Source organism: Mastigoproctus giganteus, chromosome 9 (assembly GCF_048544385.1).
Source record: "Mastigoproctus giganteus isolate SK-2022 chromosome 9, ASM4854438v1, whole genome shotgun sequence".
Taxonomy (NCBI): domain Eukaryota; kingdom Metazoa; phylum Arthropoda; class Arachnida; order Uropygi; family Thelyphonidae; genus Mastigoproctus; species Mastigoproctus giganteus.
The window spans coordinates 133,686,450-133,702,658 of NC_143583.1; the positions used below are offsets into that span (position 1 = coordinate 133,686,450).

Genomic DNA, 16,209 nt, shown 5'->3' on the forward strand with positions numbered 1-16,209 from the left:
AACAAGTATGCCACGGAAAGGGAAATAATGATTGAAGGAGCAGTAATTGAAAAGGTGGAGTCATATACTTATCTGGGACAAGTTATTAGCTGTAATAATGATAAATGGCTGGAAGTCAAGAGAAGAATAAATTTTGGATGGATAGCATTCAGGAAATATAGTCACATACTGAAGAGCAATATCCCAGTTTGTCTGAAACGTAAAATAATGAACCAATGTATACTCCCCACCATGACTTATGGAAGTGAAACTTGGGCACTCACCAAAAGAATGGAAGAGAAGCTGAGAACTACACAGCGAAGAATGGAACGAATTATATTGGGAATCAGACTGTTAGATAAGAAGAGAAACACATGGATTAGGCAGCAAACTCAAGTAAAGGACATTCTTATCAAAACTAAAGAACTAAAATGTTCTTGGGCAGGACACATAGCTCGAAGACATGATGACAGATGGACTAAGAAAATAACAAAATGGTACCCAAGAGGAGCTAGAAGAAAACCTGGAAGACAAAGGCGGAGATGGATAGATGAAATTCATGAGTTTTTGGGTAGTAAATGGATGGCCAGTGCTCAAAACAGAAGGAACTAGAAAGTTGCTGGAGAGGCCTTCATCCTGCAGTGGATTGAAAATGGCTGATGATGATGATGACCATGTAAACCAACGAACCATGCCAGTCAAAATGGAACGGCTTTCTTTAATGATGACACTCTTTTATAAGATGGGCCAATCGAAACTTCCACATGAAATTCATTTTTTTTAAATAATACACGTATATTTTATTTTATTATAATCAGTAATTGTATAATTCCTTTTTCAAAATCACTTATTTTTCTAGAATAGGTTTGAAGAAAATTATCCTCTTTGATGACCTCAACACACGGGTAACATAATCTATAACGAGATAATACATTAAACACTGCACGTAAACGTAATTACTGTTGATAATTATGGTCATTGGACACGGATTTGTTAAAGAGACCGCAATCTCGTTTCTGAACGATGGAAAAATGAAAGAAAAGCTCGAATTGCAAATAAAGCTCAGCAAATATGTGAGTTATTTTTGCGAAGAGAAACTGTTGCCGTTTGCATTCATGAATAATGTGAAATTACTTGTGGATGAAAGAACACGACTGTAGCAGATGAGGTCACGCCACCTTTCGTTATCTTCGTATCATCTCATTAGCTAAAATTGGGATCACGTCTTCGGCTGCAATTTCTCGAAATATGTTATTTCGAGACAATACTTTTGTACTGGGCAGTAAGACTTGGGTAGGAAGCCATTACTCTTGCATTGCGTCTAAACTGCTTGGGTTAATTTGCATCCTTATCAAGTTTGATTGGCATCAGTCATTTCGTTTCGCATAAAGTTAAGTCATTTAAAGAATACTCGCACGAGGGATATGCCCATTTCCCTACTAATCGCCGCTTTATACACACTAAAAACGACTGTATGGTAAGCGTTTTAATAACAAGAGATCTTCAAAAGGTTGGTTGTGCTATTTGGCAAAACTACAAAAAGGAGCTAAGGTTTGGTAACCAAAAAGGTTTGATGAATTTAAGAAAACAGTTGTCGGCGGTATACTCTAAGTAGAAAAGAGTATCAATAGGAGTCAGAGGGATGTTCTTCCTCACCACTACCAGACCTTTCATCACAGAAGTTAATGCACACAGAATGGCCATTAACAGAATAGTGTCACGCTTGGAGAAATCGATATTTGGAGAATTGGAAAAGAAAATTCTCTGGAACGACACCTCCAGATGCATGAGATGCTGTATCGTATGTATATACGTATTCCTGAAAGTTTCTGGATTGCATTTAAAATGGTTTCTGCTACCTGCTATTCAATTATTTTACTTGGATAATTTAGATCATAGAGAAAAGAGATCAAGGCTCTTTTATGGTCCGTAGTCTAACGAAGGACCCTTATAATTTCACTCGGTTGTCTGTCTGTTTCCTCCGTCCTTCTGTCACAGCATTGTATCTCTGGAACCACTCAACCTATTGACTTGAAAATTTGCATGGGTTTTTATATCATATGGGCCAACATAACGCTATATTGATCGTTGTTGACAAAATTGTCTGAGAAATGGGGGGTAAATGTGGGGGGGGGGACAAAATCTTGTCGAACAACCTATAGCTTATTATACACCGTTGGAAAAATACACCGTTTTACTCGACTCAAACTCCAAGTTGCATTGTACCATAGTTCTTTCACAGATGCTCGGGGATTACTGCTTGAGGATACCATCTTCTCCCATCAGCTTATTGTCTTGAATCAACCAAACCAGCCATGTACCTTTTCTAATTCCCTGGGTGAATCAAATATAGACATTTCTCTGGCTACAGCCCGTATTGCTCCTTATATTACTGACTGTCATGTAGAAACTGACCTAACAGCAAGTGATCATCGCTCTATCGTCTTCCTCTTCAACAACTTCTTCGTAATCTCATATGTTACTTTCTTAGAAACATAAAATGGGATCGTTTTAATCGTTCCGTTCTCTCTGATTTGTCTGAAGACTACCTAGAAAATTTTAATTCTCTTACCACCGAACAACTAGCACTGCAGATTTAAAACATTATCATTACTGCAATTTAGAAATCTACGCATAAAAAGAAGCTAAAAACTAACTGCACACCTTGGTGGAATAACGAACTTTCTTCTACTCGGAAACTTGTACATAAAGCCAGAAGACATTTCAGCGCAAACGGCGTACTTGGCCTCAAGAAGAAGTTAACAAATTACACGAAGAATACAAAACTCTCAAAAGAAAATACGTAAAATTGATTTATGAAAGCAAATTGCAATCCTGGCACAATTGTGTCCGTACATCTGGGAATAATAATCCTTGGGATGTCATTTATAAAATTGCTAAAAATAAAATTATCCTAGGTGACATTTTTAACTCCATTACATCCAACAGTATGAAAACTCTTACATTAACAGACTCCGTAAATGCCATCTTGGACAGACTGCTGCTTAATGATGATCTCACTATTGACACTTCACACCATCTATCTATTCGAGATTTAAACCAAAAATACCTTCCTTTAGAAGAAACAAGTCCATTCACTGCAGAGGAACTTACTTCAATACTGAATAAAATTCAGTCAAACAAATGTCCTGGCGATGATCTGATTGACAATATATTTATCAAAATTTTTATGACCTAAGGCCCAAAGTTCTACTTAAATTATTCAACAACTGCTTAAATACTGGAACGTTTCACAGACCATGGAAACACGCCATTCTTAAGATTGTACATAAACCTGGTGAGCCACTAAACAATGCCAGATCCTAACGCCCCATAGCCTTGCTCTCTCACCTGGGAAAATTGTTAAGGAGACTAATCGCTAATAAAATTACCACTTCCTCTCTTCAATACGGTTTTAGGCAAGGGTTTGGATGCGAAGACGCCTTATTAGAACTTCACCACCTTATTGATAGCTCCACTTCCAAATACGTTATGGCGATCTTTATAGATTTTGAGGGCGCTTTTGATATTTTATGGTGATAGAGCGCCCTCAGTAGACACGGTTCCAATCGTTGCTCTCTTCAGCTTTATAAACTTGTTAGAAATTACTTTGCTGATCGCACTGTCACCGTCATCACTAAAAACACGAAGATTCACAGATCTGTCTCCCTTGGTTGCCTCCAAGGATCAATTTTGGGTCCTTTGATTTGGAACCTAGTTCTTGATGATTGGCTTCTTAGGAAGACTGAATTTCAAAAAAAAAAAAAAAAAACTTGCAAATGCAGTTGACCTTGTCATTTTGGTGAATGGAAACTCAAGATCTGATTTAGAACTCCATGCCAATAAAGTACTCCTCGAATTATCGTCTTGGTCCTCTAAGAACAAATTGAAATTATCCCCAACCAAATCGAAGATTATGATTTTAAAACACAAATTAGACTGTAGCAGACCAACAGTTGTAAATCTTGACAAGAAATCACTTCCACTTGACCGAAGCACCAAATTTTTAGGAGTCATCATCGACGACCGCTTTTCCTTTATTGCACATAAACTGAATGATCACTGAATTATGACCATCTCTGTGAAAACTGAATGCGACCCTTTGACCACGGAGGTACGAGAGTACGGATTTAGTCGACCTACGTAGCATAGATAAGGTGTCAGTGGTTCAGTAGGTGGTAAAATTCCGAGTGTGATGGGTAAAAGGAAGGATTTATCGGACTTTGATAAAGGACAGATGTGGGTGCTCGATGAGCTGGTGCCTCGATTTCCCAAACGGCTGAACTGGTGGGGTGTTCGAGGGTCGCCGTAGTTAAAGTGTACCAGGACTGGCGTCAAACAACGACCCGACAGCAATTCCCGAATGGCGATGGTGTCCTCCAAGATGCCATGTGCCGAGCCATCGGGCACTTGTCGTGCAGGAATGGTTTGACGAACACAGTTCTGACTTCCAGAATATCGATTGGCCTCCGAACTCCGACGATGTCAATCCCATAGAGCAATTGTGTAACACTATGGAAAGGCATATGCAGCGTCTGGATACACCAACCACCTCCATACCTGCATTGCTGACCTCATTACACAAAGCTTGGTTGGCCATACCTCCCGAACGCTTCGGACATCTTGTTGAATCAATGCCACGTCGGATAGCTACTGCTGTACTGAGGACAAAAGGAGGACCTACGAAGTATTAGGTAGGTGGTCATAATTCAGTGTTCACTCAGTGTATTCAACACCTGTCCGTCAAAGTTAAGAGTTTTACGGCAATGCTGCTCCAAATTACCAGAGAAGACCGGGGACAGAACACTAAAACCCTACATCTATTTTATAATGCTGCCATAATCCCAATTACACTACCTGTGTTGTCAGTCTTTGATTTAGACGTACTGCACTTAAAGCTGTACAAACTAAGTTATCCAATATTCAACGTTGTTTTCTCCTTAGCCTACTTCACATTTACCGAACAGTATCAACTCCAGCTCTACAGACTCTTGCGGGCATTATACCACTTGACCTGCATATTGTGTTTAGAGGTCTTTCTTTTTTACATCCACCAAGGCATTTCTATAGAATTTCAAGGATTTGTTGTCAATTCTCAAGCTGATCCAAACACTGAAGGAATCCGATGCTGGAATTTGTTAGTCAACACCTGTCAGAATAGATGGAATTCTACCGAACAAGGAGCTATTACCTCACTGTTTACTTCCAATATACTAACTGGACATGGTTCGCTTAACGCAAAACTCTACCAATTCAGACTTTCTAATACAGTCTCCTGTCGATGTGGGCTACTGGAAAACTCTCCTCACATCCTTTTTGAATGCTCCATTTACGAGGACCTAAGATTGGCTCTTAAGGCAACAGTTTCAAACTTGTCTCCTGGATGTGAGAAGACACTCATATCTCTCAATAATTTCCAGGCCCTTCAAACTTTCTGCAATGCTGCTTTTAATCGCAGGAAGTCTTTCAACGTTAATGCAAGAAATCAAACTGAAAACACTTCATAAATGAAAATACAACCTGTTGCCTCGTTTGTCATCCTGATGACGTAATGTCCAAAATTTTGTTGGTTTTCAAGAACACACGAAGGTTTTAACAGATGCTGCACTTTGCTGGTTATTCATTCTTTATCAAGACTCTCCACAACCAAATCCTTCCCCTGCACGGTGATACCGTTATCAACCAGCGACTTCTGGTACCACTCCAGATTAACAGAATTATATCTTGAACTTGTTCCTGCCGATCTTGTTTTTGGATGGCATTACTACTTTTGTTTGACGACACACCTTTTCTCTTTGTGGTCGTACTTTGGGCAGCACCGCATAAAGACGGGGGCAAAGACATAGATAAAGCCTTTTTCTTTCTTTCTTTATTTCTTCGTCTTCTGCTGTCCTGTCTTGTCTCCTGGGAATGTGTGTGTGTGTGTGTGTGTGTGTGTGCTGTTGCCGGCTTGCTGGCATGGGGTTCTTTTGAATGGCTCCAAACTCGCTTTGGACAATCAGTGCGTGACTGTTGAGGCTGACCATGGTTCATGAGTAATTGTGGTCTACCTCCCCGTGGTGTAGACGGACACTGGGCAGGCTTTACAGGTGATCGCCTGCTTGGTGACAAAACGGCCAGAAACAACACAAAAACACACTGCACGAAGATAATATTACACATATTTCTGGCCAGTTACAGTGCTTTCTGTAATCATCACATGTACAAAGTCGGAGTTAAACTTTCGATAAGGTGCCGTCCTACATAAGATACTATACATGTCTACATGTCTACATTAGCTATGTGTTATTCGATGCTTATCAAGGAAAAACTATTTCAATTGAAATCTATCATTTACTTTTTGTGTTAAAATTAAAAAAAAATTATTTTTAATTGCACTTCGATAGCGCGCTTCTTTGTATTAAGTAACTCTCCTTTTGGTGACAAAAATGTTGTTAAATAGTTAGTTAATAATTCTATAAAGGTCATTTATAAATTTTGCGAAGAGAAGTATTTTTTAACAATTTTGAAAGCTGGAGTTGTCCCGGCAAGGAGATACTCAAGTGAGCCAGGGTTGAGGCGATGGGGAGGCGCCTCATCTGCCAATCGCTTCTTCCCCAAAACTTTAATCGCTTCTCCAGGAAGAAGTCAGAGTCGCTTTTCCCACCCTTGTCATTCACAACAACTGGAATACTCAAATAGACAACGTTTTCGTTAGTTCCTCAGTTTAAGGCCAAGCCGGGGTACTAGAAACTTTTGTCAGTTACCATAAAGCTCTGTATTTGAGATACCACATTAACGACCATTCGTGATTACGGACCCTGAGTGCCTGGCGCTCAGTAGTTGGCCGATTTATTTTCTCTTAGTGTCCCAATACTTTTTGGCACGAGTATATTAGACTTTGAATGAAATCCTTCTGCATGCAGAAAAATCCATTTACATCTGCAGCTTACATTTTACAGATCTTTTTAACGAAAAAGAAAAGATTTCAGAACAAAGCTACATTGTTTTTGATTTACATCCACCATTGTAAATCCTCCACTGAAAGTTGGGAGCAGAGTAGTAGTCACGAGCTTGAACCCCGGTTCACTCAAAGAGCGTGTGCTACTGCAATCGCGCTCTTGACCACTCGGCTACGTCAGGCTTATAGGAGCAGAGTGTTAAGACCCAGAGGAGGGGCGCCGGTATATTATGTCTGTAATAGTGTGTAGTGTATGTACACGCAGCCTTTTCTTTAATATCATCAAACAGAAAAACAGTTCCAAATAAAATACAGTTATCCATCTTTATCCGACCTTCACTCATCATTGATTATTCGTCACGTTATTTAGTTATCCCAATAATATTGTTTCTTTTCCATTATTTTCGACTCCTTTCTCAGACAGATCATACTTGAATCTAAGAATTAGGTTCAACCAAAAAATATAAGATCTTTCTAGAAAATAAATAAAAAGTAAGGTTATGAAACCGATTTCCGATGGAAAAGAACCCGAATTTTTTTTATTTCATCGCCGATCTTAATATACAAACCCTAGAAGAATGCATTACCTGCTGTATTCGTACATTCTCTTGATGCACCCATCAAAATGTGATTTGCATGATATAATTGAAACGTTTGCTATACAGTAGTTATATATAAGAAATACGAGCTCAAGATATCCGTATAGAAATGGAACAAACGTGCTTTTCAAGTGAAATTTATAGAATGAGCTTGGATGGTTGCTGTTGTCACCTCATAAACATAACCATATGCGCTGATGAAATCGCTGAAACCGGGACCCGTGATGTACGAACACACAAGTTTGGTTATCGGAATGTTTCCGTGTCGAGTGATATACGTAAATATTTTATTCCTCTTACTGAAGTCGGGAAAGAAGAATCCATCTATTCAATTTTCGAGAAATAGATATTTCAAAACTACACATCAGACTGTACTTATGCTCTATGGTGACTGAGGTCTAATGGATAATAAACTTTGATTGGATTTTTTGTTCATTCAAGTGCCGATACAGGACAAAAAATATACTTTCCAAGTTAAGTTACTTTTATGTACCTGAGGAATACTTGTTCGTAGTTTTATTATTTTTTTAAACATTACAAGACTTAGTCCCGATTAAAATGTGTAATATATGGTATTGGTACAATAAATTTGATTTATACATCCTACATGATAAATTAATACTTTAAAATCGATGATAATGTAAAAAACAAGCATTTATCTGGTAGCTGGAGTCACGAATGTAACCTCCAAATGTGGAAATCCCTCGGTAACTGTACATGTCAACAGTACATAAGGATGGTTATAATTAGTAAATTAATTGTAGATTTATAAATTAGCTAAAATCCTGAAATATCATTAAAAATGATCTAGCTTATAATGGTTATTTAAATCTAATAAGTGGGTCTGGGGAGAAGGAATTTTCTTCAGTGTTCTGTTCTGAATTTGCTCTTTAATTTCGTATTTCTTTGGTACAATTTATGTTGAAATAAACTCATAGTCAATAAGTCTAAAGATCCTTATAAATATACGCACATTAGTACACTGTCCGAATTGGAGCAGTTCGTTCCAGATATTCGAGTTATTCAACGATTCAGCCCTTCGTTGAATACATCCTGGCTTTCAAAATGCGTTCGAGTATGTATTGTGGTATCGTACTGCGGGTTAATTTGCCGTTTATGGGAAAGTAAGAAGACGACGTACGTGCTGGACGTCGGCCACCTGATGAGCAGAAGGTGGAGCTCGTTAATGGACATCAATAAGCGATGGATGGTGCAGGAACTAGTTGGTGACATCGATTATATTCCAGTAAAGAATGCGAATGGTCATATCCTGCTGCATTTTGAGTCCCCCATCCTATACAAACATGAGCCTTGTGACTTTGATTTGTTCAACATTGTTCAACACTGTTCAAGGACAGCGTTGTATGGGGAGGAGGATTAAACCATGATTAATAAACAGAAATAATAATAGTAATCATAATAATAATTGACAGCAGGTTTGGAATACAACCCAATTTACATTTTCTTTCAAAACTGGTGCTTTTAGAATACGTTACGCTCTCTTTGAGAGTCGATTATACGAGTGTTCCCAATCTGGTATCAAATCGAATATTTAAGTTGCCTCTGTTATGCTAAGTTACGTCTTGCCTTGTTGACCGTTAACCCAGTTGAGTTTGTCTAAACTGGCAGCAACAATAAAATATATGTACATCTTCCACAAGAAACAACAGCCTCTTTCTCTGAACAAAGATAATAAAGTTTCAAACGGAAATAAGTGTTCAATTCCAACCTGCCGAATTTTAATTGCTTATCAATCGCATAATCAGCCGAGAAAGATTGACCATCTTAATGAACATACACGTGTGCTATAATTATTACAAATGGAAAAATTGTGTTTTAAAAGGTTCCTTGAAAATGAGTCCACTGGAACTAGAGATATATAATTTCCATAGTCGCTTAGAGTGTGAACATTGTCGAAATGAACTTGTCAAGAATTAAGGAGGCGACTGTTTGTAATTACGGTAATTACTCGTAACAAATTAAAGAAGCCGAACCAAGGAAAATTGAAATATAAATTAGATTTCTGGAGGAATATGATGAAGTAATGCAATAAAACTTTATCAGAATAATCAACTTGTTACTTGAATAAATGTAAAGAAATATTCCGTTATTTTCAAAGGTACTAAATTTGGTTAAAATATTTCATAGATTATTATTTCTGAATGCTAAGGTCAAATATTCAGGAGGAGGAGGAGGAGGAGTGAAGGGAATAGTCAGACAAACACCCACTCTCTCTCTCTCTCTCTCTCTCTCTCTCTTTCTTGTGTTGCCTTATGAGATTGATCATTTTTATCAAGGGCTCTTTTTATTATGCACATATTTATGTAATATAGCATAAATTGTTTTTCAGGCTTTTCAGCAGACACTCAATGATTAGGAATATAGTTTTTGTCTCGAAGTCTTTCGCACCTGAAGTGATGCTCCTCTGGTATTTCAGCACTCATTTTGTTCTATGGTGCTGGAAATATATGATGCGTTATCATTTTTTGGATAGTACTTTTTTGATAAGGCATTACGCCATACATTTTCTGTGCGAGGGACATTGAGTTTATGCCTACTGAAATCATTTCCCGCTATACGTATTATTGACTCTTTTTCTGTACAAGGTGATGGCGAGACCGCAAAACATCTTTGCAGTCTGATCATCGTTTTTCAGACTCATCATCGTCATTGAGATCATCAGGTATTGTTTTTAGGTCTGGAGGCCACGACTAAATAAAGACTTACAGCTTCTAGAGACGATTTAAAGAATGACAACCAGATTGGTGAGAAGGCGGGGTACTAATCGATGTCCATCTGAAGAACAGCTTAGAAAGTGCTGACTGAAAAGTTTAGCAATTAGACATCTTCAGGGTAACCTGAGATCTACCGAGTGTTTTTGGTCTCTTCAAAATTTGGGAGGGTGTTCCACTGAAAATGGGGATGAAAAAAGTTCATACGGACACAAATTCAGGAACATATCCCTTCCAGATTTATAATCTCTTTTTATTTTATCTTTTCTTTTTCATAGAAGAAGGTAAGGTAAGTACACCTGTCAGAAGACGATAGGTAAATCTGAACAATTCGCATACCTGACTGTTCATGCTTACAAATCTTCGAACGAATCCAACAACTGTTTCTGAGTGAGGCAACTGTTCTTAAAATGAATCCTCGATTGTTCTGTTTTTCAGTTGTTCTGTTTATCATTTGTGAATTTAAATTAACATGCGGATTTAAAATAACAACATTCCCGTTGTTATTTTAAATCCCCATATTATTTTTGCCTTTAAAGAGAATAACCGGTATTATAACGCTTGAATTACATGGCGGACGTCATTTCATTCATAGAGGATAGAACGAGATTAACAGTGGCCAGACTTCGTCGTTTTTGGAAACGACGAAGTCTGGCCAAGAATGCTTTTGCTATCTAGAGAGATCTTCAAGACAGAGGATCCTTTATTCGTTTTTTCAAGGGCGCATTTCGGCTATTACCGTTGATGATGAGCGCCTGATTCGTTTATTTTTCCTGCAACCTAAGCTCAATGGCCAAAATTACAGGCGTTTCTTGGAGGATGATCTGCATGAATTTCTGGGTGAAGTTAAATCTGAAAAACGCCGTCAAATGTGATTCATGCATCATGGGCCTCCTGCACATTTTAGCCTCATTGCTCTAGAATTTCATGATAATAAGTATCACGGCCATTGGTTTAGTAGAGGTAGACCAAATGCATGGATTGCAATCTGTCGATCTAAATAATTGGATTTCTTTAAGGCGCTTGTTTACGCTATCCAGTTTTGTAATGCACAACTTCTGCAATAAGGGATCGTGGATTGTCGTCGAACAATTCCAAATACGGCGGGGATTTTCGAACGTGTCCGATCTATGAAAAGATACTCTGAGGAGCTTATTATTTTCTTAAGGAGTCTCAAGAAGGTAAGGATGCCTGTCAAGGCATCCTTACCTTCGCTGTACAAAATAAGAAAACGGGCTAAAATTCGAAAGGGAAACTTTTCCGGACCTACGTCCGTATATCCATATGCGTGTTCTACTGAGTAGGGATTATCTTAATCCCTATGCTGAGTAGAACACCCTCCTAAAGTTTTATGGCACCTTTCAGATCATGCAGGTCATAATGGAAATAATCGATTATAGCATTTGCATTATGCTTTGAAATAGTTATAAAAATTACAGTACCCACTGTACTCTCAATAAAATTACTTCACTCTCTACTGGAACCATTGCATTCCATTAAGGCTGCAGCTATAAAAGCAAATGCTTCCTGTACCGGGAGGCACTTTGCGGAAGTCGAATATCATGAGTGGTCTCACGTTTGCACTGTGGCATACCAACATCTGAGTCAGGTTCCTTTTGTTAAAAACATTTGACGCAGCCAGTGCGAAACGCGATACAAGGAAATATTTGGGTTTTCATTATAATAATAACTTTCATCGTTCTGAAAAATCCGCTTCAGATTTTCCAAAGAATCCCACTGAGTTGGGAACTCGATAGAAGCCCATATTAAAGGTAGAGTAGGACCGCTGGAAGAGTAGAGGATTATTTCGTTCGAAATGTGTTTTAACTTGTTGAAACTTGTTGCACGAAGACTACATGGTTATTCGTTCTTGACCCTTTCTTTTCTCTTATTGTTTCAGTACTTTTGGTAACGTACTGTATCTGTGATATGCTTAAACAAATTAATAATACGATATATATGCATATACTATTAAGAGTGTGCAAATGTGCTTTATATTTCGTGGTGGTTTTTCTTATTAAAACATCAAATGACTGTTTGCTAATAAAATATTTAGCAGACCACTAATTAACATTAGACAGTTGTCAAGATACGACCACTGACATTACACTATTTACGAGGGGGGGGGAGGTTCAAAAATATTTGTATTCACCTAGAAGTAGTTGTGATAGAAGGTTGAAACAAACCCCATGTATTACGTTTTTTCAACGTAGTCACCAGACAAAATGACACATTTTTGCCACTTCTCTAAACACTTCCGCAGCTACTTTTTTAGAAGTCTTCCGAGTGTAAATGTCCTTCTAACCACCATTCGGCATCATAAATCACCTTATTATAAGCAGCAAAGTGTTTTCCACGAAGAAAGGACTTCAGGGCAGAAAAGAGGAAGCAGGATTCATAAAAATATTTCAACCTCTTTATTAAGAGGTTGGAATAATACTTCACAGTCGCAGTACAGTCTTTTGAAAATAATCTGTTATTATTAAACCATACTGATCCTGACAGAATCACCTTGACAGCCCTTGATTGTATCTTTGCCTTTTTGTGGGCTGGGTGGTGATTCTGCATGCTTCCACTGTTTTTAGATTTGTTTAGTTTCGGGGTCATAGTGATAGATCCAAGTTTCATCATGTTGACTAGCTGTTAAAAAAACTCCTCTTGCTTTCCTGGCACATCGACAACATTCCATGTTTATATTGTACTTACTCTTTCCTTCTTCTGGAAATTGGGTCAGAAGTAGTTAGGGAATCCATCTAGCAAGCACTATACTCATATGCAACTGTTGATGGATGGTGTTTGTTCTCCAGAGAGTCTACACTAATTTGGAACCCTGCAGCTAGTTCTTTGACACTAACGTGGAGATTCCACGATTAATGCCTCAATTTTTGCAATGCTCTCTTCTGTTATAGCATTTGCTAGGATTTCTTCATAATGCGCTGAGGTTCTTCCACATTTGAATTAATCACACCAATGTGCAACAACACTGTAACCTGGGCAGTCTCCTCCATAAACAGCGACTATTTCTTCGTGGATTGTTTTGGATGTTTTCCCTAACAGAAAGAGGAACCGAATCACTAATCTGTATTCCACTTTATCCATTGTGACATTTCAAAAACAGAAGTTTCACTTCCATATATCGCTTGGCTATTCACTTCGAAAAAATCATCATGCACAGTTCGGCATTCCTTCGCTAGTAGAGATCACCCGTCTGCTGATGAGAAGCCAGTAAGACTCAAAACAGATGTTTTGCGGTATCAGACTTTTAAGCGTGTAGCAGATTCACCTCTTCATGTGATTCTGTGCAATTTAAAAGTATATTAGCAACTTAGGCAGAACCAACTTGGATAACCCTATTGTCTCAAAGTTGAACATAAATCAAAAGTTTAATGACGAGTATTAGCGAGCATTAGCATTAGTAGGCGCATATTATGCAAGAAAGCAAGCTTATACAGCATCAGCCAAAAAATCAAGTTCTGCCTTGAACTTCTTTAAGCTCCACTACGACAGATGGAAGTTTGTTCCAACAATCAACCACCCACTGGCTAAAGGCAAATTTTCACACATCTATTCTACAATGGTCTTTCCTCATATTTGAATTTATGTCCCCTCAGGTGAGTAATCTGAGCAAGAGGAAGGATCCCATCAGCATTGATCTTACTCAAACCATTCAAGGCCTTATACACCTCTATCAGATTACCTTGCAGGTGCCTAGTCACCAGACACTGTAATTTGCAAAACTTAAGCCTTTCTTCGTAAGAGTTTGTTCTTTGTTCCATTCAGTAATCTTATTGCCCTTCTCTGTACTCGTTCCAGCAGCTCTACATCCTTCCTAAAATGAGGCCTCCAGACCTGTATACAGTAGTCAAGGTGTGGCGTAACCATTGCCTTATACAAGGGAATAATCACCTCCTTATTCCTGCTAGAAAAATTCCTGTATGTCATTGACAAGACACCATGAGCTACTCTTGCAGCCTGTCTGCACTGCTCAGAAAACGGCATATCTGACTGCACAGGTCGTACTTCCCCCAGAGTAATCAGTTTTAGGCGCATGAGTGACTTTCACCATTGCGCAGTGTATATTATGCCTGTAAATTGCGTATGTTCTTTCGTGGTCAATTTTCCCGTTTGCTGGAAGAAAAACACGAGTTTCTGGAGCTGAGACATACGAACTCAGCCACGTTGTGAAAAACATAAAAATTCCTAGACTCATCAATGGGATTCGAACCTCGATCAATACGCTAGATTGAAATCAAAACATCAAACAAATCATATTTCATAAAAGAGCAAAAATATACAAAATTTGGGAATACTATAGCAAGAAATACAGTAAAGAACCATCTAGAAGAGAGATTGGAGACAAACTAAACCAAGAATTACTGATTAACAAATAGAATTTTGCATATTTCAGCCGTGAAAGTGTCGCAAATAAATATTAGTATAAATAAAAATTGAAATTTTATTCTGTCAAAAATTTTCGCAATTTTTTATTGATTAAGAATTTCCTAGTACACCTACCGCTATGATGACTATAGTTTCTATTGGCTGTTGTAATTTCAGTTATTTTCACGCTCATTATTTCAGATAACAATATTTTGTTATTTAGGTCACGTTTTATAGTCGACGCAGTTAAAAGTGATGGAAAAAATTGCCATGCAAACGTTCCAAGTGCCAACTATGGTGATAATTAGGTACAGAATGTGTGGATTTATGTGTGGATTGTTGTACGCAGTCATCAGGACGAATAAAAACTACTTAACTATCTGTATCCTAATTAATTTGGTAATAACAAGAAGCAAAAGTGATCAGTCGCCCACTATTAACTATACAATGAATGCAAAACTCTTAGCTTACTCTTTCGGAGCTCTTTTTTTGTTGAATACCTAAAATCCACAGTTACAGTCTCCCAGGATACCGCCAAAGCTCATTTATCTGCAGAAATCCTGGCAGTCCAGCGATTTAGCAAGAGACATACTGGACACCAGACTTAATAGCGCGATCAACGATCCTGCCACAAGAAAACAATACTGAGAACTCTTCATCTTTGCGAAGCTTGGGCTGGGCCGATCCGAACAAATTAGAGAAGAGTTTCTCTTCTACAAAGTATGTGCGACAAGTGGTAACGCTCACGTGATGAAGGAGGTTGTACGGAAGGTAGTGCGAACAGAAGACAGCTGCGCCTTGCACGTTGTGACAGGATAGCTGATACAAGTGCTTTGGGGTCCTTTTTATAAAGCGGCACCCGATGTCTGCGAAATATCTGCTCCAATTAAAGGCTGTCCTGTTACAGTTATTGTTCAAAATTTCAACCCACCCCTTTCACCGTCTTTCTCCTGAAAGCTAGTGACGTAGCTGCGTGGAGCGCCAATCAGATCTCCAGAATCGTACACGACAACGGATGCTTTAAAAAGTGGTGTGGGAGAATCGAGGCGGGCCTTAAAAAAATCGGTGGAGTGTAGGTGGATGAAATTTCTTCCTTTTGTTTGGGATGCTGTCAATCTGAGCGACAGATTTACTGATTTCGATTGAAAAAAGGAAAATCAACAGGTTAGAAACATAACTCCTAACTCCTTCAATATAACTGTTAGTTAAATAATTTGTGATTATGTATTCGTTTTCATATAAGTTGTATATGCTTTTAGAACATTTTATAGAACATTCATTTATTAGCTCTAGTTGGGCCTACATTCTAAATTTAATTTTTCAGCTTAGAATATTAGATAGAGTATCAAGTGATTTTTAAGCAAACTTTATATAAATACCACTTGTTTATTAATTTCTGAATTTTTGTAATACTTTATATCAGTTATACTTTGTAAATTTATCCTTAAATATTTCCAAAACCATAAAGTGTGTTAATACAAGTTCATCTAAAAATGCTACGGCACATAATTGCAGCAGATGATCATAGCACGAATGGTGAATATTTCTGTATACTAGATGCAGGGGGGTGTAGCGATCT

General features: G+C 38.1%; 1 long non-coding RNA gene across 1 annotated transcript in view; it reads right to left on the reverse strand.

Annotated features, from left to right (window-relative positions):
* The window catches only part of LOC150080749 (uncharacterized), a 62,671-nt gene extending 47,168 nt beyond the window's left edge, over window positions 1-15,503 (reverse strand). The window contains exon 1 of the long non-coding RNA XR_016547398.1: window positions 15,102-15,503. This is a non-coding gene — a long non-coding RNA (uncharacterized LOC150080749). The remainder of the gene's footprint in view (window positions 1-15,101) is intronic.
* Between the last annotated feature and the right edge of the window lie 706 nt (window positions 15,504-16,209).